At 41.4% G+C, this 23,988-nt stretch overlaps 1 protein-coding gene and 1 pseudogene across 2 annotated transcripts in view; one reads left to right on the forward strand and one right to left on the reverse strand.

Moving 5' to 3' along the window:
- Positions 1-22,466, reverse strand: part of LOC113915843 — an 82,466-nt pseudogene extending 60,000 nt beyond the window's left edge.
- The window catches only part of BACH1 (BTB domain and CNC homolog 1), a 45,575-nt gene continuing 42,189 nt past the window's right edge, over positions 20,603-23,988 (forward strand). The window contains exon 1 of one of the 2 annotated variants that reach the window (XM_027582608.2): positions 20,603-22,540. The gene's annotated coding sequence lies outside the window, so the exon portion shown is untranslated. Of the gene's footprint in view, positions 22,541-23,487; positions 23,607-23,988 lie in introns of those variants that run through there. The other variant, XM_027582607.2, reaches the window with a different exon arrangement.

Below are 23,988 nucleotides of genomic sequence, written 5' to 3' on the forward strand. Positions count from 1 at the left end.
TGGGACTCCCCCCAATCAATATGATTTCGTTGGTTTTGAAAAGGACAATTCCAAAGATTAGGAGAAAAGGGGCATGAAGAGACATGGGTGGTAGAGGGTGGGATGAACCGAGGACCTGTGACTGATCACAGGAATCCTGCTTTCTGCTGGAATGAGCCGAGGGAAGGTGGAAGAAAATTCATGTAAAAAGAGGCAGTGGAATGTGGGTGCAGCCTCCTGGCATGTGTTTAGTCTGTATCTTCCAATTTCCAGAGGCTATGCCTACGTGATTTTGCCTGTTGCATACCTCAAATCAATCATCTCCCCTTTTTTTAAATTGTAGCAAATTGTGCAATCTTTTCTTGTTTATTTTTGTTCAGATTTCCTTCGCTTTATCACTGGCAGGAAAAACTTGTCCCTGGAGATTTCCTGTGGGACATGATTATTTACAATAACTACAATAACTCAAGGATTTCTTCCTGATTTATCCTTTTTTTTGTTCATTCTTAAATATAGTTCCTTGGTCTCTGGCTGTTTTTCTCTTGGGTGCTTTTGAATTATTATTTTTTAAAATATCAGCAGTGTGTGTGTGTGTGTGTGTGTGTGTGTGTGTGTGTGTAGTATGTATCATTCATCACACATCTAGCATTTGTACTTTATTATTTTGTGCATTGTGACTTTATATTATAAAATAATGATCTGCAACGTGTGGCTACTTCAGCCACTGTGAGCTTGGTTCAGACTATTAAAATCTCTTGCTCCAGCAACCAGATCAGCCTCTGGTCTGGTCTCCTGGGCCCTCAGTTTCTAGTCTTCTTACACACTGAAGCCCGAACCATCTTTTCCTAAAGAGAAAATTTGATCATGCCTGCTTCGTATCTTGCAAGGGCACCATCAGATCTGGGTGGCACGATCTGGCCCCTGCCTGTCCCTCCGGCCCCTCTCTTCTGCTTTTACCCCCGCCCCCCCATGTCCCAGTCACACTGCTGAGTTAAGAGTTATCTAAAACTCTTTCTCCAGCTTCTCCTTCCCTCCTTCCCCTCTCTGCCTTGGGAAGCTCATCCTCACCCCACAGCTTTTTGCCTACTTCATCCCACTAGTTACTTAGGACCCAATTTAGACATCCTTTCTCACTGGGGGCCTGTAATGTCCTTGAGACTGGGTTGTATGCTCCTCTATCACTCCTGTTTGTTTTACGTATCATGTTACTATACTCTTTTCTAATTACGTGACTGTCCATCAGAGCAGAGGCCCTGACTTCAGAGGTAATTATATTATATAATATAAATATAAATATATTATATAATACCTCTCAGTAATTATCTGTTTAATGAATGAGTGAAGGAAGGCACTGCCTTGAGGCAGTGTGGCCCAGTGGGGAAGGAAGCTGGAGTTTGATGGCCGGGGCCTGGCTCCACCCTGAGCTAGGTGTGTGACCTCCGGCAAGTTACTTCACTTCAATTTCTTAATCAGTGAAGTGGAGATAATAAATAGCAGACATCTGTTTAGATTATTGTAATGATTAAATGTTAATAGATGCGAACAGTTAGAATGGTATATGCACATGACACAGTTTCATTTCATGTTAGCTTTCATAATTATTATAAAGTTAAAATTATAATGAAAATTATTAAAAAATAATTATTTATATTCATTATGCCTCAAGTTTCATCCGGCCACTTAGTAGCCAAAGTAGAAGGCATAGCATTTGGTATGGTCTACTAGCAACTGTCTACTCTGTTCCTTAAGAAAATTCACAAGAATTGATTTATAAAATGCTGGATTTCTACAATAATGCTGCAAATGATTTTGGCTGTAACATATGATATAGGTATTCTATATTAGAATTTAATATTATAATTACGGAGCACATAGCTCACATCTTTGCTTAAGGTTTACTGTGTCCTGAGTATATAGGTTTTAAGGAATTAGAATCTATTGTAGGCTGAATTTTCTGTCTTGGTGACAGAAAGGAATCTATATTAAAGGTCTTGCTCTGAGAATTATGTTTGAGACATTGTTCAGAAATTGGATAGATAAAGGTACAGAATTTTTCCAATAGAAAACACTGATGAAGACTTCGAAGAAAGCTGTCAGGAAGCTCATAACTTGGAGGAAGATCGTGTTTCACTCAAGTCAACAGTGCTGGTGTTGATTGATATTGCTCATTTTACTGGGTCCAGAAATGATAGGCAAGTCAGAGAGGGGAGGAGGGGAGAGAGGGAGAAAGGGATGGAGAGGGAAAAGGGGAGGGAGCGGAAGGGAGGCTGAGAAACCTGAAACTTGGAAGGAATATTTTTCATCATAAATCATAGAGTCTGGCTATAAATCACACTTTTAAAGGAGATCAAAGGTAGTCAAAAGTGCTTGCCGGGTCTTCGGACACAAAGGTGCTGAGAAGCCAGAAAAGCTCTGGGAACCTTAACCTCCAAATTAGGAGTTTCAGCATGAATTCAAGTTACTTAGACCAGAGGGAAAACCGGAATTTGAATAAGCAGCAATTCAGAAATGCTGGAGGTTAGTTACTGAGAGAACTATACCCAGGTAAAAATGTAGACGATATTGGGTGTTTGCCTGTGATCTTAAAAATGTACCTTGTTATTTTAAGAAAAACATTAATGAAATGAAAATAATATTGTATTATATTTTCTTGGACTTAATTATTTCTGTCTGTAGGAAACAGCTTTTTGCATCAGGGAGCCAGTGTTTCCTGTAACAGCAGCCATGTGAATGGACAAGTGGGAGATCATGCCCTTGCTTGAGGCGGTATGTATAGTGGTTCGGTGCCCCTTGCCTGGGATTCCCTCCAAGGGCTGAGTGTCAATTGGTCAGAGAATTAGTATTGTTTGAAAACTCCCCAGCTGATTCTATTAGGGAGCCATGGCTGAGATTTTGGTCTAAAGAAAACACAGGAGCACCCAGTTGAACAGGACGATGAATACTTGCTGAAATGAATTAAGTACACAGGGCTTAAAAAAAAGTCAATGCCCACATTTGTCCAGTTTCCACTAAAAGAATCTTGCTTTGAACTTGAACCCACTTAAGAGCCCAACTCCTTGCCTCAGAGCCACTTGTCTGAAAAGTAGAAGCTGTTTCCTCATTCTCAGTCTACCTGCAGTCAGCAGTCATGGTCTCCACCTTCCTGAAACTGGTCTTACTGAGCCTCACTCAGTAATTCATTTCATATATATTAATATATAATCAATACACAATACATTATATAATAATGTAATAACATAATCTAATCAATGCATAATATATAAAAATCTTAATAGATTGAAGATTGACCTGAAGACCTCCCCAACAGTGCTGTGAGTTGTAAGCAGTGCTACTTAAGAATTGATATTTAGGAATTGATAAGATTATAGAGCCGAATAAAGATTTGGAGGTTCCCTTGTGCTGTGCTTCTCAAGTTAGTTTTTTAATTTTACTTTATTTTATTTTTTTAAAAGATTTTATTTATTTGTCTGAGAGAGAGAGAGATCACACACGAGTGGGGGGGAGAAGCAGAGGGAAAGGGAGAAGCAGGCTCCCTGCTGAGCAAGGAGCCAGATGTGGGACTCGATCCCAGGACCCTGTGATCATGACCTGAGCTGAAGGCAGATGCTTAACTGACTGAGCCACCCAGGCGTCCCTCAAGTTAGTTTTTTTTTGTTTAAAGCAACGCATCCCTTTATTTGGGAAGCCTATTTGAAATGTCAGTGTGTAATAAGAGAGGTTGGAGCTGCTTTGCTTAAGTGATGGTGGTGAGGGGGGGTGCAGAACCCTGAGTGCTGGGTTCTATGTGCCTTTCAATCTACCCACCCCTCAGGGATAGCCTTTGGGGATTTATACAGACCCCTTGTCTCTCTGAGAAGCAGAAGACTGTTTCCCGCAGACTTTGAAAATCATCCATCCAGTCTTGATCTCTTTCAAATAGAACATAGGACATGCCGGCTGCCTTCCAGAAGCTCCTCGGTTTTGTAAATACAAATACCTATCCACGGTAAAACATTATAGCTCATGAGCTTATATTTATGTAATGTTTATTACATGCCAGGCAGTTTCCCCCAAAGCTGTGCTGTAAGTGTGGCTATCATTACTCTTATTTTACGGATGATGACAGAGAAGCAGGAGTGTGACACTTGCCAGTGACACACAGCTAGGCAGGGCTCTTACGAGCCATGCTCTTCACCATCAATACCCTGCTTGATATATACGTGGTGTATCCAGTAATCAACACCGCACATATACCTTGTCTTCAAGCAAATATGTTATTTAACCAATAGATCTTTAGAAGCAGTAGCTCATCATGTCCTAGACATTGGAGATACAGGACTGAGTAAGACAAAGGTGTTCCTGCCTTCATGGACTCCGGTTGAGAGACAGACAATACACCAAATAAAGAAATAGGGTGGGGCGCCTGGGTGGCTCAGTTGTAAAGCATCTGCCTTCGGCTCAGGTCATGATTCCAGGGTCCTGGGATCGAGCCCCACATCGGGCTCCCTGCTCTGCAGGAGGCCTGCTTCTGCCTCTCGCACTCCCCCTGCTTGTTGTGTTCCCTCTCTTGCTGTGTCTCTCTCTGTCAAATAAATAAGTAAAATAAGCAAAATCTTAAAAAAAAAATAGGATGATTCAGGTAGGGAATGATATTATTAAGACTGTCCCACAGGATGAGGTGCCTGGAAGGCTCAGTTGGTTAAGTGGCTGACTCTTGGCTTCAACTCAGGTCTTGATATCAGGGTCCTGGGATCAAGCCCCACATGGGTCCGTGCTCAGTGGGGAGTCTGCTTGTGGAGTCTGCTTGTGGATTCTCTCTTTCTCCCTCTGCCCCTGCCCCTCCCCCTGCTCATGCTCTCTCTCTCTCTCTCTCTCTCTAAAACAAACAAACAAATAAATCTTAAAAAAAAGAACGTAGGGCAGGATAAAACCACAGGTGGCTGTGGGGAGGTATATTCTGCTTCAGATAGACTTACCAGAACTTGCTGCTTAAAATGTTGTCAGCAGCCTAGGAACATCAGCGTCATTTGAGAGTTGATTAGGAAGGCAGAATCTCAGGAACTACCCCAAACCTACCCCATAATCAGAACCTGTACTTTAACAAGCTCCCTAGGTGATTCATGTGCACATAAAAGTTTGAGAAGCAGTGAACAGCAGAGACCAAGTTTCTATTGCTAGTGGCCGGGATTCACTCTCGCCCTCCCATTCTCTCTCTCTCTCACACACACACACTGAGTATATGAATATAAATGGAAAATATGGACTTTGAATTTTGAAATATCATAATATAAAAACATTCCCACTTTTATTTGCAACGTTTTCTCAGAAACTTCATCATTTAAAAACAGTATTTTCTCATAGGACCAATGATATAATTGGGGGTTATATTGCTGATTCACCATGAAATAGCTCTGACCAAAACATTATAAAAGAAAAGCTATAAGTAAAATTCTTGAATTTTAGGCAATTTAATACTTCAACTCCAATGAAACAAATAGAAATATACTGTAAAGGAACCTTCATTTGCTGCAAAAATATATATAGTATATAAAAATGTAACTTCAATGTAAATTTGCTCTAAATTAGTATGGCAGTTACAAGTATTATTTAAATGTTTAATTAAATAATTGTCTTTGCATTTTGAAGGGAAGATTCATAATTGTCCAGGTAGTCACTTTAATAAACTATCTGATTTTATTTACGCTTGTACAACCTTTCTCTCTGAGGAAAGTTCCCCACTACAAGTAACATTCAGAATCATCCCAATTACCTTACAGCTTTAAGAAATTACTGTTCAGAATACTGAGGTATTATTTCAGTAAAAGGTTATGTCACGTTTCTTACTAAAATCATTAGAAAATGACATCTACCCAACATTTCCCTACTTTGCACTGCCTTTCTCAGTTTCCTGAGAGCCCTTGCACAGAGAAGCTCAAATGGAAGTCACTGGGCAAAGGAAGTACGAAAGTACTCAAGTCCTTTGAAAGCCAGCTAAACAGTCATCAGTGAGGGCAACCAGCTCTGCCCAGTTTGCCTGAAACTTTCCCTGGCTTAGTTCTGAAAGTCTCAAATGCCATGAACCCCCAGAGTCCCTAGAAAACTGAAAGGGCTGGTCACTCTAGGTCACTAAAGATGAACGTGAAAAGATGAATTTCAACATAATTATCACAAAATTGTGAGCACAATATTGCACTTTATTTTGCTACTTTCAATGAAAACTCCAAAAGATAGTTAAAACTAAATATTGAACAGCATCAGATGTTAATTCAATAGCATCAAATGAATGGGACAGATATTTGGTGAAAGGACAAATAGAAATTACCATACCCTTCTTGCCTTTCTCAATATTATTTTTTTTCAAAGATTTTATTTATTCATTTGAGAGAGAGACAGAGAGAGAGAGAGAGCAAGAGCGGGGGGGGGGAGAGGCAGAGGGAGAAGCAGACTCCCCATTGAGCCAGGAGCCCTATGTGGGGCTCGAAGCGGGGCTCGAAGTGGGGCTCGTCCTGGGGCTCTATCCGAGGACTGGGAGATCAGGACCTGAACCGAAGGCAGAAGCTTAACCATCTGAGCCACCCAGGGTCCCCAAGTGCTTATTGTTATTTTGAGCTGCTATTGTTTAAAGGAATTTTTTATATAGCAATAGATACTTAATTCAAAGTTAATTGGTTATTGTTCTTTAAAGCCATGCTTCCAGTGGCTATTTATTTTCTTCATACCAAGCACCTTAATGTTCACATGTTAATAATAAATTGTTTCAAAGTAACTCTTTGCTCTGTTATGTTTCACTGTTTGTATGATATAAACATTGTTCAAATATCTCAGTATGACAAAGAGTTTTGCAGTTTTTGTATGCCAGATAATGTAAATGACAGGGTTAGATTAAACATCGAACTAAACCACAAGTAGCTTTCCTTTAGGCATATTTAAACTGTTATTAAAAAAATAACAAAAGACTTGGGGCGCCTGCGTGGCTCAGATGATTAAGCGTCTGCCTTCGGCTCAGGTCATGATCCCAGGGTCCTGGGATCGAGTCCCGCATCGGGCTCCTTGCTCAGCAGGGAGTCTGCTTCTCCCTCTCCCTCTGCCTCTCCCCTTGCTTGTTCTCTCTCTGTCTCTCTCACAAATGAATAAATAAAATCTTAAAAAAAAAAAAGACTTAAACTTAGGATAACTACAAATTATTGAATTTATATTTTTAGTGACTACTCCTAAAGGTTTTTTAAAAAAGATTTATTTTATTTATTTTAGAGAGAGAGAGCAGGGGAGAGGGGCAGAGAGAGAGGGAGAGAGAGTCTTAAGCAGACTCTCGCTTAGCCTAGAGCCAGACTTGGGGCTCAATCCCACCACCCTAAGACCACAACCTGAGCTGAAAGCAAGAGTCAGACGCTTAACTGACTGTACACCCAGGCACCCTACTTCTAAAGGTTTTTCTAATTCTCATTTTTATGAATTGATTGTTTTATTTAAAACCTCTAAATTATTCATGGCTGTATCTTACTGGAAGCCTTAATTTCTAGAAATTATTTATATAATGAATAATAGCTGCCATTTTTTGCGCACTTACCAGGGTAAAGATGGTGCTGAGAACTTTATATTCATCCCTTCATTTAAGTTAGAAAAATTAGAAGAGCTAGACCTACAGATCCTGTACAGGACAATCACCAGCAATATATTTTATCCAGAAAGCAGGACCGAAAACAAAAAGAAAAAGAGAGAAATATAAAATGACATTACTTATGTCTTCCTTCTTCTCGATGGTTCTTTGAAGAGCATTCATACTGCTTTGTTAAAATATTTCTTTTTATTTTATATTTCATTTTTCTTTTGGAAACACTTAAAACATTTTGTCACTTAGCTGGCAGCCCATTAAACTTAAAATATATTTCACCTTAATAAGAAGTAATTTGTAGTTTAAGTTTGAAAAATTATCTTTATAATGTTAATATTTTTAGATATACAGTGGAAGCTTAATATTTTTTAGCATAGGAGATAATAAAATTGGAGTTTGGTAATTATTGCTAGATTCATGAGTGAACAACTTTATCATGAAAATAAAAAGAAGAAAATTAAAGAAAATTAAAAAAAGAATCATAAAAGATGAATCTACCTTCTAAAATTATCTCTTAATTTTTTATATTAAAAATTTTAATATAAATTTTTTATATTAAAATCTTAATCATTTATATTTTCTCAATTGAATGCTTCTGTTTTTAAAAGAGCTATGACTTTATGTTGAATGTCATGATTGTCTAACAATCATTATATAATTTCTAAAGATTGAGACTGTTAACATCATTTTAACAAAAATCTCCTAATTTTTTAAAAATTTATTTTTCATGTTGGATGATCTCTGAAGCATGTAGCACAGAGCCATTTATTTTTCCTGGAAAGGTTGAGGAAAGTTCCAATCAGGAGATGATTTTCTTTTTTTTTTTTTTTTTTAAAGATTTTTTATTTATTTATGGAGAGAGAGAGAGAATGGTAGAGAGAAAGCATGAGAGGGAAGAAGGTCAGAGGGAGAAGCAGACTCCCCGCTGAGCAGGGAGCCCGATGCGGGACTCGATCCCGGGACTCCAGGATCATGACCTGAGCCGAAGGCAGTCGCTTAACCGACTGAGCCACCCAGGCGCCCCAGGAGATGATTTTCGAACTGAGTCTTAAAAGTAAGTAATCAGCAAAGAAGAGGTAAATAGATGGTTTTGGGCATGATGTTCTTGAGGGTAGGTAGGTAGCAGGTAGAAAAACAAGGAGTTGATTTTCTCTATACTAGTAACAGATAACTAAAAAATAAAATTTAAAAATGATAACATTTATAATAGCCATCAGCTATCATAATATAGTAAGAATAAATGTAACAAAATGTGAGCAAGACAGTTGATTTTTGTATCCTCATCTTATATTCTGTGACCTCATTAAATTCATTTACTAATTCTTGTAAGTTAAATTTTTCCTACAATTTTCTGAATAAAAACATATCGACTGTTAGTATAAAGTTTTGGTTCTATCCATTTGTCATTCCTTTTATTTATTTTTCTTGTCCTATTGAACTATTACCTCCAGTATATTGTAAATTACAAAAACATTGCAGAGAAAAAGTGAAATACATCTAAGTAAATGATGAACTAGATCATGTTTGTGCACTGGAAGATTCAAGATTGTTAAGATATCCAATTCCTCAAACGATTGTAATTGGAATACATGTGTATGCATTTGTCACAACTCACAGAACTATATACTTAAAATCTGTGCAGTTAATTGTATATAAATTATATCACTAGAAAGTTGATTAAATGAAACCAAACCCAACTGAGAGGTTGAAAAGGCAAGCCACAGGATGAGAGAAAACTGACAAGGACATGTGTCCTGAATATGTATTTTAAAAAAATCTTCCTAGAACTCATTAAGGAAATACAGACAATCCAATAGAAAGTGGCAAAAGACTCAAAAAAGACCTCACATATCAGAATTTTGAAACAATTGATATATTTATGAAATGGGGTTTATCATCATAGAAATGCAAATTAAAACCACAAGGAAATATTATACATTACCAGAATGGAAAAACTTTAAAAATTCATGATGCCAAGTGCTTTGGTAGACATGAAACAATGGGAACTCTCATGTACCAATATCAGGAAGGTAAACTCAATAACCATTTTGGAAAGTTGTTGGGCAGTATCTACTAATGCTGAACCTCTGCATACCCTTTGACCTACCAATCTCACTCCTAGTTTTTTTATTTTTTATTATTTATTTATTTATTTTTTATTATGTTATATGCATCACCATACATTACATCATTAGTTTTTGATGTAGTGTTCCATGATTCATTGTTTGCATATAATACCTAGTGCTCCATGCAGTACGTGCCCTCTTTAATACCCATCACCAGGCTAACCCATCCCCCCAACCCCCTCCCCTCTAGAACCCTCAGTTTGTTTCTCAGAGTCCAGTCTCTCATGGTTCATCTCCCCCTCTGATTTCCCCCCTTCATTTTTCCCTTCCTGCTATCTTCTTCTTTTTATTTATTTTTTTAACATATAATATATTATTTGTTTCAGAGGTACAGGTCTGTGATTCAACAGTCTTACACAATTCACAGCACTCACCACAGCACATACCCTCCCCCATGTCTATCACCCAGCCACCCCATCCCTCCCACCCTCCACCACTCCAGCAACCCTCAGTTTGTTTCCTGAGATTAAGAATTCCTCATATTAGTGAGGTCATATGATACATGTCTTTCTCTGATTGACTTATTTCACTCAGCATAATACCCTCCAATTCCATCCATGTCGTTACAAATGGCAAGATTTCATTCCTTTTGATGGTTGCATAATATTCCATGGTGTGTGTGTGTGTGTGTGTGTGTGTGTGTGTGTGTGTGTGTGTGTGTGTGTGTATATACCACATCTTCTTTATCCATTCATCTGTCGGTGGACATCTTGGCTTTTTCCATAGTTTGGCTATTGTGGACATTGTTGCTATAAATATTGGGGTGCATGTACCCCTTCAGATCCCTACATTTCTATCTTTGGGGTAAATACCCAGTAGAGCAATTGCTGGGTCGTAGGGTAGCTCTATTTTCAACTTTTTGAGGAACCTCCATACTGTTTTCCAGAGTGGTTGCACCAGCTTGCATTCCCACCAACAATGTAGGAGGGTTTCCCTTTCTCCACATCCCCACCAACATCTGTCTTTTCCTGACTTAATTTTAGCCATTCTGACTGGTGTGAGGTGGTATCTCATTGAGGTTTTGATTGGATTTCCCTGATGCTGAGCGAATTTTAGGTATTGTCTCATTATCTTGACAACGTTTATGGTTGTGCAATCAGTCCATTCTAAATTTGTTTGGGTTGTATAGTTAAAATGCCTTTTTCTGTGCTTGAGATATTTTGAGTTTCTTGGATGTGTATGTTTATGGTTTTCATCAAGTTTGGAAAAATTTCCAGCCATTATATCTTTAATTGTTTTTTCTTTCCCTTCCTTTGCTTTGGGATCTCCAATTACATGGATCTTAGGCTGCTGAGGTTGTCCCACCGTTAACTGATGTTCTGTTTATTTCTTTTCCCAGTCGTTTATTCCATTTCATTTTGGATTGCTTCTGTTGCTGTGTCCTCAAATAAACTACTTGTTTTTTTCTACAATTTCCAGTCTAATGTTAATCCCATCCCACTGATGGAATTTTCATTAAGACATCATGTTTTTTTTTCCTAGAAGTTGGATTTGGGTCGTATTAATAAGCCACATCTCTATTTAAAACGTCTGATTTTTCCTCTATCTACTTGGACATATGGAATATAGTTACAATATCAGTTTTAATGTCCTTGTATACTAATCCCATCATTTGTATCCCTATCAGTTCTGGATTCTTTTCTTTTGATTGGTTTCTCTTTCCATTGTGGGTTGTCATATTTTCCTCCTTCTTTGTATATCTGGTAATATTTGATTGAATGTAATTCACTATAAGTTTTGCCTCTTGGAGTGCTGGATTTTTTTATTCTCATAAATATTCTTGAGTTTTATTGAGATGCAGCTATATAAACAGTCTGTTTGTTTCAAGGCTTGCTTTTAAGCGTTGTTAAGGGAGACCAGAGCAGCCTTTAGTTTAGGACTAATTTTGCTGCACTACTGAAGTAATAACCTTCTGAGTATTCCACCCAATACCCCATGGATGATGAGATTTTTTTCCTCTTCTGGCCTGAAATATTCCCAGCCTTCATAAGCTCCAGTATTTGTTCCCTCTTCTCCTTTTGGGTGGTTCTTTTCCCGTCCTCCAGCATTTTCCTCACAGATGTGCAATGATCATTAATAACCGAGGACCTAAGGGGGACCCTCTGCAGATTGCTAGAGTTCTCTCTTTATGTAGCTCCTTCTCTTCAGCATTCTGCTCTGTGAATTCCAGCTGCCTTGGTTTCTCTAGATGAACAGCGTCTGCTCTATCTCCATCTCCTCAACTTGGGTTGACTACCAGGCTCCACCCGAGTTCCCTTGCTCCAGGCAGTAGTCTGGAGCACTCACAGGACACAGCTTGTGTATTTCCTCTCTTTCAGGGAGCACTACTGTCAGAATCCAATGTCTACAAGCCATTGTTTCACATTGTTTTCTGATTTTTTGGCTGTTTCTGGCGGGAGGGTAAATCTTGTCCCTCTTACTCCATCTTGGTCATAAGCAGAAGTCCAGATGTCTTTTCCTACAAACGTTTTCCCCCGCTTCCTGCTTTCTTCTAAAAAAATGTAGAGAGTAACTTGTCTCAACCTTTTCCCATTGGCAGTCTCATAAATATTACCTATTTCTATTTATGAACAGGCAGTAAACAGGCCACACCTGTGTGACTTTCTTCCCTAGGGAACCAAAGGAAGCATGGCTTACATTTCTAGTATCTCCTATCATTGAATTCTATCTGTGTGACTGACACTGTTTCTTGAAGGAAAGTTTAGTTATAGCTGTCTTTTTTCTTTTTTTAAAAAAATGCCTTTTTGGCTGTTCCTAGTGCTATCTGATCAAAACACTGAATTTACATGGATGACTGTTCGGCACCAGTGACCAAGAGTACAGATGTGAACATCGATCAGAGTTGGATGTGAGTCCTGGCTCAACTACTAAATAACAACATTCCTTGAGCTCTTCCTACCTGGCCAGATACTGTGTTAAGGGTCTTTACATGTACTGGCTCACTAAATTCTCAGGACAACCTTATCTAATACCAAAGTTCGTACTATTGTTATAATTTATAGTATGACGATCAGCACCAGAAGTCAGAATGCCTGAGTTGCATCTTGGCATTACCCCTAAATAACTTTGTATTAATGGGTAAGTTCTTCAACTTCTCCAAGCCTTGGATTCTTCATCTCTGGAGAGGAGTATTAGTATTTCCCTCATAGGGTTACTGTGAGGACTACAAGAGAAGAAATACATGAGGCATTCAGCATAGGGATTGCTGCACATAAGTGCTCAAAAAAAGGTGACTATTTGCATGATTTTTCTGAGAAACACTGAGAATAAAAAGGATGTAGCTTTATAGCATTCAGACACTTTTGGGAACTTGGTAAAGCAGTAATGAGAATGCATCTCCCAGACCTTCTACTGCAAGGTGTAATTGTAATTGACCGAGGGTCACAGCCACTAAATTTTGAAATTCAATGATATCTTGTTCAAGTCCATGCCTCACGTGGGTTGCTCCCTATCAGTGATGGAGTGCAGTGGGGGATACTAAGGCAGACCCATTCACATAGCCACAGGAATCCTACCAGTGTCAGAGTAGACTCAAGGACTTCCTGATGGTTTTGCTGACCCTTCATTAGCCTGCACCCCATTCCTAGGGCACTTCCATGCAACCTTCTCCCCTCTTGCCTTTGCTTGAGGTCAGACTCGTAATGGAGTCTTACTGGTTCTGCGAGTCTTTTCAGGCTCCCTCCCTCTTTCCTTTCACATAGGCACTCCTCCTAATCAAATGTTTAATCTCGTCTTGCTGTCTGCTTTCTGAAGTACCTGGACTAACACATTTGAGTTCTTATTTGGTTTTCACTGGTAATTATGCTAATCACAACTTGCAGAGAGTTCTTCCTGGCGCCAATCTTGGGGGAAATGATGATTACCACTGCTCTCAGAAGTCTCTGTTTCCATTTCTCCAGTGGTTCTTTTCTGACTTCATTTGATTTCCCACCATATTTTAACATTGAGAGCTCCCTGCCCTTCTCTGATTTCCTTCCTGCCAGGGATGTTTAGTAGGCCAGTCTTCATCTGCCCCCTTTTCTCTCCCTTCTCTTGGAAACCTCGAGTTGCCATCTCTCAACAATATTGTTTAGTAGGGTCTGTTTCACATATCTTTGCCCTGTCTCAATATCTATTGCAGTCTTACTATGGAGGATGTGCATGCAGATACCTTTTATAGTCCATAAAGGAGGGTATCTTTATATAACTAAGGACATTATGCCTAGTGGAATTTACCTTTTTGGGGGATTCCTTCTTATAATTGTACATTCTATATTAGCGTCCATGAATTTAAAGACTCATTTTGTGTAGTATTAGGCAAATAACTTCTCTGCCTCCAAAATTCCTCATCATGAAATAGGGATGGGCATACATGCCCCTTTTCGTTGTTGTAAAGATTACATGAGATAATATTGATGATATCTAGCCCTGTACCCAGCATTCATCAAATGTTGGTTTGTTCCTGTACCTAGGCGACTCAGAATCTATGATAGCTCTTGGTTGTGTCAAGAAGAATTACATTAAAAACATTCACAGATGAGAAGGAAGCACAGAGAAGTTGGCACAGCTAAGTGGCAAGACAAGATTTGAAGTCAGATCTATCCCCAGAGCCTGCCCTAATTACCAATCACTCATTATAAAATAAGACAAAAAGTATCCTTAGTTCTGTCTTAGGTCAGGCTCCCCAGAAGTAGACTTTGAGACAAGGTGTCATGTACACATGATTTACTTATTATTTACTATGTCTTCCTTGGAGAAGCCAGGAAGGAAATGGAGGAAGAAGGATAGGGAAGGGTGGGGGGAACCAAACAAGGCTCTATAGAAGGTAGGCTCAGCGTGATCCCACGGGGGAACTTGAAGAATAGCAAGGGAGTTGGCTTTTATACTTCTATGCCCATCAACTAACTACCACCTGGGGCAGGTCGATTCACAGACATTTCTGGATGAGTAGACCTAACGAAGCCTTCTAGAGAAGGGCTTCAGGCACTAGTCATGGGGAGCAAAAGCACATGAAAGCTAGAGAGGGGCACAGAAATATTTGGTCAAAGGGGTCTGAAGGGCCAGAGTGGATCACTGACATTGTCCATTATACCCCAAGTTACTCCCTGTCAAGCTGTTCCCATGGTTTTCTTTCACTTTAGAAGATGCTCATCTCAAAGCACACATACATTCTCTCTTCTGAAACCTAGCATTATGCTAGTTAATAACTAAGATTTAAATTTAAATTTAAATTAGGGTAAAGAGTTTTTGGGTAGTTTCACACTGATAAATGATTAGTATTCCCATGACATTAAGTGCAAAACTTCTTCTTCATGCTCTCTATTCCCTTCTCAGAATCAGCAAGTTGGGGCTGGGCAGGACCTGATCTCTGCTTTTCCATTGCTTTTAATCTAGCTACCTGTCTAAAATATTCTTGGTTTCCATAATAATAAAGCTAATACTTATATAACTTATACTATGTGTTGTTCTAAATATTGTCTGTATATTAACTCATGTAATGTTTACAACTATGCTAGTAATGCATATTACCATAACCCCCATTTATGGTTGAAGAAACAAGCCAAAATGGTAAAGTAGTAGAACTGGGATTCAAATAGTCTGGCTCTAGAGCCCATTCTTGTCCCCACTATGCTGAAATGCCTCTCCAAGAGGACAAAATTCCCTCCCAAAGCAGCCTATGTTAATTTGTGTTCCATCCACTGTCTTATCAATGACTCCCTGTCAACCTGAATTGGCTAATAAGTACTCAAGACTAATAGAAACACTTAGTCTCTGGACCTGGTGATTCAGATAGCAGCTTCTAATCTAGGCCATCCCTGGCTTGCCCCATAGCCCCTACCAGCAGGACTCCAGAGAGGCCAAGATTTTGCCATGTTTGACCATTACAGGTAAAAGTGATTAAAAAAAAAATCACCTACAAATCATACTGCAAGAGAGAGTTGACAGACCAATTTTGTAGCAATTTGTGATTAAGTATCAAAAATCATACTTAATAAAAAATAAAGGGTATCACTGCACATTGTGTGATGTAAAGCCTTCAACATGCATATAATTCAATGTGATCAGACAGTATTGAGATCCATGGATTCAGGTTTATTTATCTTTATTTGTGGGATCCTCAGGGAAACTGTTTCAGGTAGAGGAAAGGACTTTTGGTTAAGGAGTCCAAGGAGCCATGTGTGCAATCTTTGCCAGCTTTCGGACCCAAAATTCAGCTTCCTCATCTAAAAAATGGGATAATGTGTTTTATCTACCTTAGAGCGTAGTGCATCAAATGAAACAAAATCTGTGAAAATGGTTCGTAAATTATCAAGTATTAAATGCACACATGTTTAGCAAATTGACCATGGTTATGATAGTTGTGTCTGAATCTCTCCCGCTGCTTGTACTTTTATATTTGCTGTCTTTATTTTTCTACTAATACCGATGAGTTTATAATTTCTGAGGATCTTATTTTTTTTTTTTTTAAATTTTATTTATTTGAGAGAGAGAGATAGAGAGTGTGCATGTGTGAGTAGGAGTGGGGAGGGGCGGGCATAGACTCCCTACTGAGTGCAGAACCTCAGGTAGTGGTCCCCTGATCTCCCAGGACCAGGAGATCATGACCTGAGCCGCAGTCAGAGGCTTAACGGACTGAGCCACCCAGGCATTCCAGTGAGGATCTTATTTTCAATATCATACTTAAAGATGGGTTTTTAATAAAAATCTTAATGAATAGATAACACTTTCCAAAAGCTGTGCTAGCTCTTAGAATAATTCCAAATTAGTCTCTGTTGGTGTCCCACTGCTTAGCAGTCCCTGCCCTTCTATTGCCCTCCCCAGCCCCATCTTAAGACCCTTAAAGTCTTAAAAGACTTCATTGTTCTCAGGTATAGCTTGCTATTCTAGATACTCTCTTCCATTTTCCCAACAAAACATATTTGGACCCTATCTGCCGTGAGTATTTTTATACACTTCTTCTCTCTAGAGTGATTGTGATTGTCCTTGAATATAGTTTAATGTATTTGCCCTTTGAAAGAACTTTAATTTTAACAGAGAACTGATGAACATGCAAAACTTTCATCCCCCCAAATTAATCTTGAAGGGATTTCAGGCACCAAGTAGAGAAGAAAGGCAAAGCCTGATTTGTCTGGATCTTGTAACAGAAACATGGACTTTTGTCTATTAAATAGACAGACTGATGGAAATGTCTATGATTATTTTTGTTCCTTTCTATGGCACATCAGGTGGTGCTTGTACAAATGGCTTTATGCTTGACTTCTCATTGCTAAGGACAAAGAATCAAATTGTGTTTGAGCTTGTTTTCAGAAACCCAAGGGGCACATGTAGCTAATTAGAGATATGCCCTCGGTTTCCTTTTCTTGTTTATCCTGAGGGATATTAAAAAAAAAACAAAAAACAAAAAACAAACATTCCCGATGGTATTTCTTCTGGAAATCTTATTTAGCCAGGAGGCAATTTTCTAGTGTTCCAATCAATTTAAATTGATGTTTTTAGAATTCTAAGCTTAATATTAATTCTAAAGCCACCTTTTATTTAGGCAAAATTTTCAAATTATTAGTACAAAGAGGATATTTCTTTTTACTAAATGGGATTCAACATCTCTTCATCCCTATTGCTTCACTGAGTAGACATGGATTTAACATATATTTCTTTATTTGGCTGCTTTAAGTGGATTTGCCTCTTTCAATTCATGTAATCTATTAATTATGATGCAGATTTTGGATTAGTTATTCAGTTATAAAATGCATAATAACAGAGGAAGAATTTAAATGATCAGAATAATTCCATGTAATTTCTTATGCCCTCCCAGTGTTTTTGCAGAGCTTAAATCCATGAAATTGTTTTGAAAGAGTTTAACTTCCTTCCCCCCCCCCCCCCCATTTGGCAGCTGTCCGATGTTTCAAAGAGCCATTTCCTGGAATTTTATCAGAGTATTTTTACTAGCTTCTCTGCATCTCTGTTTTCTTATTTGTGACCTAGTTATATCTAGGAGGAGATGGCAATCCTGAAGTCAATAATATTAGTCTTCATAATTTCATAAATAAGATCTATTTTTTTGCCCTTCTACTCTCAACACTATTATGCTGCTACTGATTGCCATTCATTTGCTAGCTTCCAAGGTCATGTGTGCAGGTTGCGTATGCTCATAACAATCCATTTATTCCCACATAACCTAGGATGCATGCCTGCAGAGGTTCTCAGTGCATGCGTTTAAAGAGAACGATATGGGGGGGGGACCTGTCAAAGCCTTGAGATGAAGAAGGTGTATCAGTTGAGACTGCATTTGGCTTCATGTAATAGAAACTGAACTCCTGAAGCTTAACCAAATAGGGTTTTCTTTCTCTTGGACGATTAGAAAGTGAACCCCACCACCAGGGCTGGTCAGCTGCTCAGGGCAGCCATCAAGGATCGGAGCTTCCTTTTAGCTCCTTTTAGCTTCCTGCTCGGCTAGCCTTAGCCTGTGGTTTTCATCCTCAAGGTTGAAAGAAAAGAGCTCCACCTCCAGTCTTTTGATGGGGAGGGCAGAGGGTAAAAGTGCATTCCCGCTGATTTGCTCTTCTGTTATCAGGAAAGTAAGAGCTTTCCTGGAAGTTCCATAAAGTGCATGTTTGCTTATATCTGGTTGAACAGAGCTAGGTCACATGGCTAATGGAGTGGTGTTTTTAAGTGTTTTTGAGCACACTTAGAATCATGTTAGAAAGGAAGAAGGGGGATTGGGGAGACAACTAGCAACATCTGCCAAAAGGATTTAGGAAAAGGGAAGTGAATGGGACTAAAGTGTCCCTGGTCTAAAGGTCAGTCCCGAAGTCACCAATGATGAACATACAGAGTGTTCTGTGAAGTAACTAGCACCTGGACCAAGCCACGTTGGGCTTTGCCTTGTGAAACTTCCCACATTCTGAACTTGCAGATGCAGGAACCTGAGCTGCTGATAACTGGTGTCAGTCTGTCTTTCGGATGCACACTCACCCAAAGCTGTAGAGGCAGGAAGAAGATCACAAAGATAATTTATTAGTTCACGATGAAAATGTTGCCAGCAAGTGTACCAAATGTTCGCCAACCAAACAATCTCAGGCAAATGTATGTGAAGCTAAATCATTAGAAGGAAACCAAAGAGGGATGTGAGTAGGGTGACCTTGATGGCTAATCTAGTGGAACCAAACCACAGTAGCCTAAGGCTCCTCTCCTCCCGATGTACTCAGGAATACGTACTCAGGAAGAAAATACCGTATCCTTGGCCAATGCACCCTCCCTCCCTGGCCAGCACAAGGGATGTGTGCCTGTGTTTATGCCTCTGGTTCTCCCTTTTCTTGGCTTCACATTTTGAGGAATTCCCCTTTTTGACTCTCCTGATATGTTCATATATTCATTCTAGCTACCCCCAAGTCTTGGCCTGGTGAATCAGTCAGGAAACTGGCAAGAAACATATGGGACCACGTACAAGAGTGAGGACAGGTAACCTGCCAAGGGACAGGGGTGCACCCTGGGGCTCTCACCAAAGTGGGGAGGTATAACACTCACTCCTAGAATGATGCTGCTTTGGCTATAGCTCTAGGTGAAGGTTGCCCGACAAGAACTGAGGTCTTCGGTAGAGGAATATGGCTACAGCCAACCTATTGCCTGGCAGAGAAACAGCTATGTTCCTGTTGATGTCTCCCATTATCCAAATACAACCAGAAGCGAGGGAGCAGGGGAACCCATGGTTTTTGTGCCTAGAGATCTTCATCCTGCAGCACCCAGCAGGGTGGAGAAGGCTAGAGAGGGAGTCTGGAGTGGCCAATAGTGAAAATCCAGCGACCCCAAGTGACAGTTCTATCTCTTTGTGGCAATATGCCCATCTGTCCTCTGATCCAATAGGTCTCCTTTTATAGCTTTTAAATCTCAGAGTTCAGCCATCATTCTACCCCATTTCCAAAGTGCTTCCTACCTACAGCAGCCCAGTCTGGGGGAACAGGTTGTTGTGATGGGGGTAGTGGGGTGGTGTAGGGGGTGGGCAGGGTCCTCACAGCCTGGGTTCATTTTCTCTTCCCTAGGCCTTCAGTACTTCTTTCTCTCACTGTGGTCACTTCAGCCCAACCCCCATTTAGTTCAGTCCTGACTGATCAGGTTTCCTTTTTTGCCTGGCTGTTAGGAAGCTACAGAAAATTCAGTAGCTCATCTTTATCAAGGATATATACACATTTCTTGTATTGGAGCACGAGTACATCTAGCTCAGGGCTTCTGAATCTCAGCATTACTGACACTTGGGGCCAGAGAATTCTTTGTTGGGAATGGGGAATAAAGTGTGCTTATTCACAAAGTTTTTTAATCCATGGGGACTGTCTTGTGTACTATAGGATGTTTAACAGCATCTCTGACCTCTCTCCACTAGATACCGGTAGCATCCCCACCCCTCCTTATCAACATCGATAGTTCCTGGGTGGCAAGATTGGCCTCTGTTGAGACCACTGCTCTAGGTGAATAAAATGGTATAGGCCAGAGGTGAGTTAAAATATAGCCCCTCTACCGACTGTATCACTTTTACTAAATATATATATAGTACATTTATATATATTATATATACATAATTTTGAGGACATTTTTATTAAAACAAATATATTATGGAGTAGAATTTAATACTTGCATGAATTTTAAAGACAAAAGATCAAGAGCTGCAGGCTATATAATCCTTGATGTCAACATCAACAAATACATATAACAAAGCCATCAGGCTGGATTTTTCTCTGTTCTTTGCAGACATGTGACCTTGGCTGAAGGCTCTGTATGTGCTGTTTCTGACTCAGCAACAAGCACAAATGTCACTGGCTCCACAGGAAGGCACTTGCATCAAACATTTAGTAACTTCAGTAATTTTATTTATTCATTCATTCATTTATTTATTAATTACATAATAAGTACAATGTCCAGCATGACCTTCTGAGAGAATAACATTTTCTCTACTTCATTATATAAATATATCCCATGGAGTGAGGGAAATATGGGGCACCATCAGTTTGTAATTGTGGGAAATTTTAAGTGTCAGATCAGGGAGCTTGACACAGGCTTAAAATGAAAGTCTCTTCTATGTATTTTGCTTTATCGATCTGAACTTCCCTCTAAGCCCTAATCACTGGGGTTGTGATTATTCTTACAAATTTAGGGGATGAAAAAGAAACTCCCCTTCTTGACGAGGAGGGTGACACAAATTTCACAGCCATCGTTAGTCCACTCCGGCGTCCAATTGGTTTTTGGAGGCACAAGAGTTTTTCCATGCTGGGATTCTCCATTGAACCACTTCAGTTGTCATTAAATCTGGTGTCTGGGCAGCACCACTTTCACCAGTTTGGCCCTTGTCTCATTGAGCTCTTCTCCAATACTGTCTTCTTTTTTCTCCTTTATCTGCTTTTTTTTGTTGTTGTTTTGATCTCAGACTCTGTGCACATCTCAAGCTGGAGGTTAAATCCCCTTCCCCTTTGTTTCAAATGTCAGTTAAACACTAGGGCATGTTCATCCATGCTGCTCCAGGATGTCCTCATTGTTTTCTAATAAAATATGTTCATTTTCCACGAAAATCTCCCAACCAGGGTCAGGGGAGGTATGGTTTCAATCACAATCCCTTTGGAGGGAAGAAGTGTCAACTGGCAGTTTTTCAAGTTGGTGAGACCGATGTTTATTTATCTTGGTAATCACACACAGATTAAAGCCGATTTTTTGACCCGCCCCCAAATTTTGTTGACTGGATAGCACATGAATTTTTAAAGACAAAAGGAGCTAAAGCAACAGAAATCGAGTGAATGAGGTTCTCTGGAATTAGCTTCTAAAAAGAAGCAAATGACTTAGAGACCTCTACATACTCCCTTCAGCCCATGGCATAAAGGCCAAACTCTAGGAACAGTGTATGAGGCCCATTCTGACTTGGTTTTATTTATTCTCTAATTTAATTTTTACCCTGTCCCTACTACACACCATAAGTTCTAACTCAGTACTTCTCAAGTGTGGTTTGAAGACCACCTGTGTCACTATTAAAAATGCAGATCCTTGGGTACTAATTAGACCTATGAAATCAGAATCTTTGGGGCAGGGCCCAGGAATTTGTATTTTTAACAAGCACCCCGGAGATTCTCACACTAAAACTGGAGAGTCATTCTTAGCTGTCTTGGTCTCCTCAACACATTTGTAACTTTCCAAAGAATGAAGCATATCAGAGGTTGTGCTAGAAAATATCACCACCATCATCTAAAGAAGAGTTCCTCCCAAAGGGGAGGATCTGTTCTTCATCTAGAAGAAACTGTAAAAGTGTGGGAGGAAAGATGAATATAATTTCATTGGCTTAGGGTGGAAGGAGAGTTAAGCCTTAAAAACTCTCGCATGTGGAATAACCCAAATCCTTTCATGCCTCGTGTTCTTTTCTCATTTCTCAGAGTATATTTGTACCCCAAATACACGTGAACTCTGGCAGTCTGGAATGCCATCTGCCTCCTACCTGTGGACTAAGAGCATGTTGTATACTGCAGAGCCCCATTCTTCCCAGTTAAGACCCAATGCAATGTTGCCTCCTGCCCTGATTTGAAGTCATAGTGAATCACTTCACTTGTCACTTTCTCATGTATTCTGGATAAAACTCAACTGTCCCTAACCTGTAAGTACACATGCAGTCATGTTAGTGATAATACCTGACTTTATTATCTTTTTTTAATGACTTATTTATCGTTTTTTTCCCCTGGGAGCTCCAGGGCTGTCTTCCTGTGTTCAAGAATGAGTCCACACACCCTGGTGCTGCGGCTGTCCAGCCACCAATTTCTCTCCATCGCCTCTCTCTCTCCACTTGAACTCAAAGCCGACAGCAAAATCCCTTCACACAGACCATCCGAACTCGAATCAGGTTGGCTGGCACAGTCTCAGTTTTCTCTCTAGATTGATAAGCTTGGGCTTTGCCACGTGTGTATCTTTTCGCAGAGACAGTGCTTTGCACTCCAGAGGTGCTAAATGGCTTGGGAACATAATTTTAAAACTGACAACTGGAATAAGCTTCGGAGGAGGAAAGCCCGACCAGGGCTCGAGCTGAGCCGGCTGACACCACTGGGCGCTGAACCTGGCTCCAAGTTTCCTGGCAGCCACAGCCTAAAGGGGAACACCTGTTAGCCGGACACCCTTATTTTCTTTGTCAGACAGAAGAAGTAGGGCTGCCAGATGCTTTCCACAAAATCCTGCATGCACTCGATACATCTTACCATCAAGCTCAAATACCACGTTGCGAACCTGGGCGCCCAGCCACCCTTAAGGGATGGCAGGGGAGGGATCTGGGAAGGGACCTCCTGTTGTCCGCGGACTCTGGGCTCTGGGCAGTTTCGCTCAATTCCGAGCGTCCTGGCAACACTTGGGGCCAGGAGGCTGTCAGCCTTTTCCTTTCTGCCCACACTTGGGGGAAGGAGGAGGAGGTGGTCCTCGGTGGCCTTTCCATTCAGGCGGCCGGCTGTGCTCGAAAAGGGGAGCTGTGCGCGGACCCTGCCGCCGCCGCCCCCCGGAGGTCTGCTCTGGGCCCGCGCGGTCCCCGCTCACGACCTCTCCCGTGGGCCTCGGGCGAGGGCAGCCCCTGCAGCCGCTACGGCCACCGGGATCCAGGCCGGCCCCAGCCCGCCGTCTGAGGCCTCGAGTGAGGGCGGGGTCTCCGGTGGGGGCGGGGCTTAGGGCCGCGGGGCAGGCGGGGCCTTGCGGGGCGGCTCAAGGGGCGGTGCCTCCGGCAGGCGGGGTTTCGGCGCGGGGAGCTGGTGGCAACCGCCGCGGCGGCGGAGGGGAGGGGGAGAGGGAGGGGAGGAGCGGGGAGGGAGGGGAGGGGAGGGAAGGGGGCGGCCGGCCGCGGGGAGGGAGTGAGTCACCTGACCGCTGCCCGCGCCGCCCGCCGGGCTCGCTCGCTGCCGTCAGTCGGGCCGCGCCGCGCCTCGGCTCTGGTGAGTGGCTCGGCGTTCCTCGCGTCCTTCCCGGGAGGGTCCGCGCGGCGGCGCGCGGTCCGGGCTGCCCGCCTGTGAGGGGCCGCCCGCGGGCAGGTCCGGGTAGGCGGGGAGGCGGGCGGCGGCCTTCTGGGCTGGGGGCGGCGGCGGCCCCTCTTCCTGGAAGTGGCCTCGGCCGCCGGAAGGGGCGACCTGCCTGCGCCCCGTGCTGCTAGTGCGCGGCCGGCGCTGTTGTTTACCGGCCGGCGCTGCGCTTTCCCCCGGGGCGGGCGCGGTGGGCGCGTTGGGGCAGGGGGCGGGGAAGCGTCCGGGGCCGCTGGGCGCCCACTCCGCCCGCCTCCGCCTCTCAGTCGCCCGGGTCCGAGCCCGGCCCTCCCAGCCG

The sequence above is a fragment of the Zalophus californianus genome, chromosome 1, assembly GCF_009762305.2.
Source record: "Zalophus californianus isolate mZalCal1 chromosome 1, mZalCal1.pri.v2, whole genome shotgun sequence".
In the NCBI taxonomy this organism is placed as follows: domain Eukaryota; kingdom Metazoa; phylum Chordata; class Mammalia; order Carnivora; family Otariidae; genus Zalophus; species Zalophus californianus.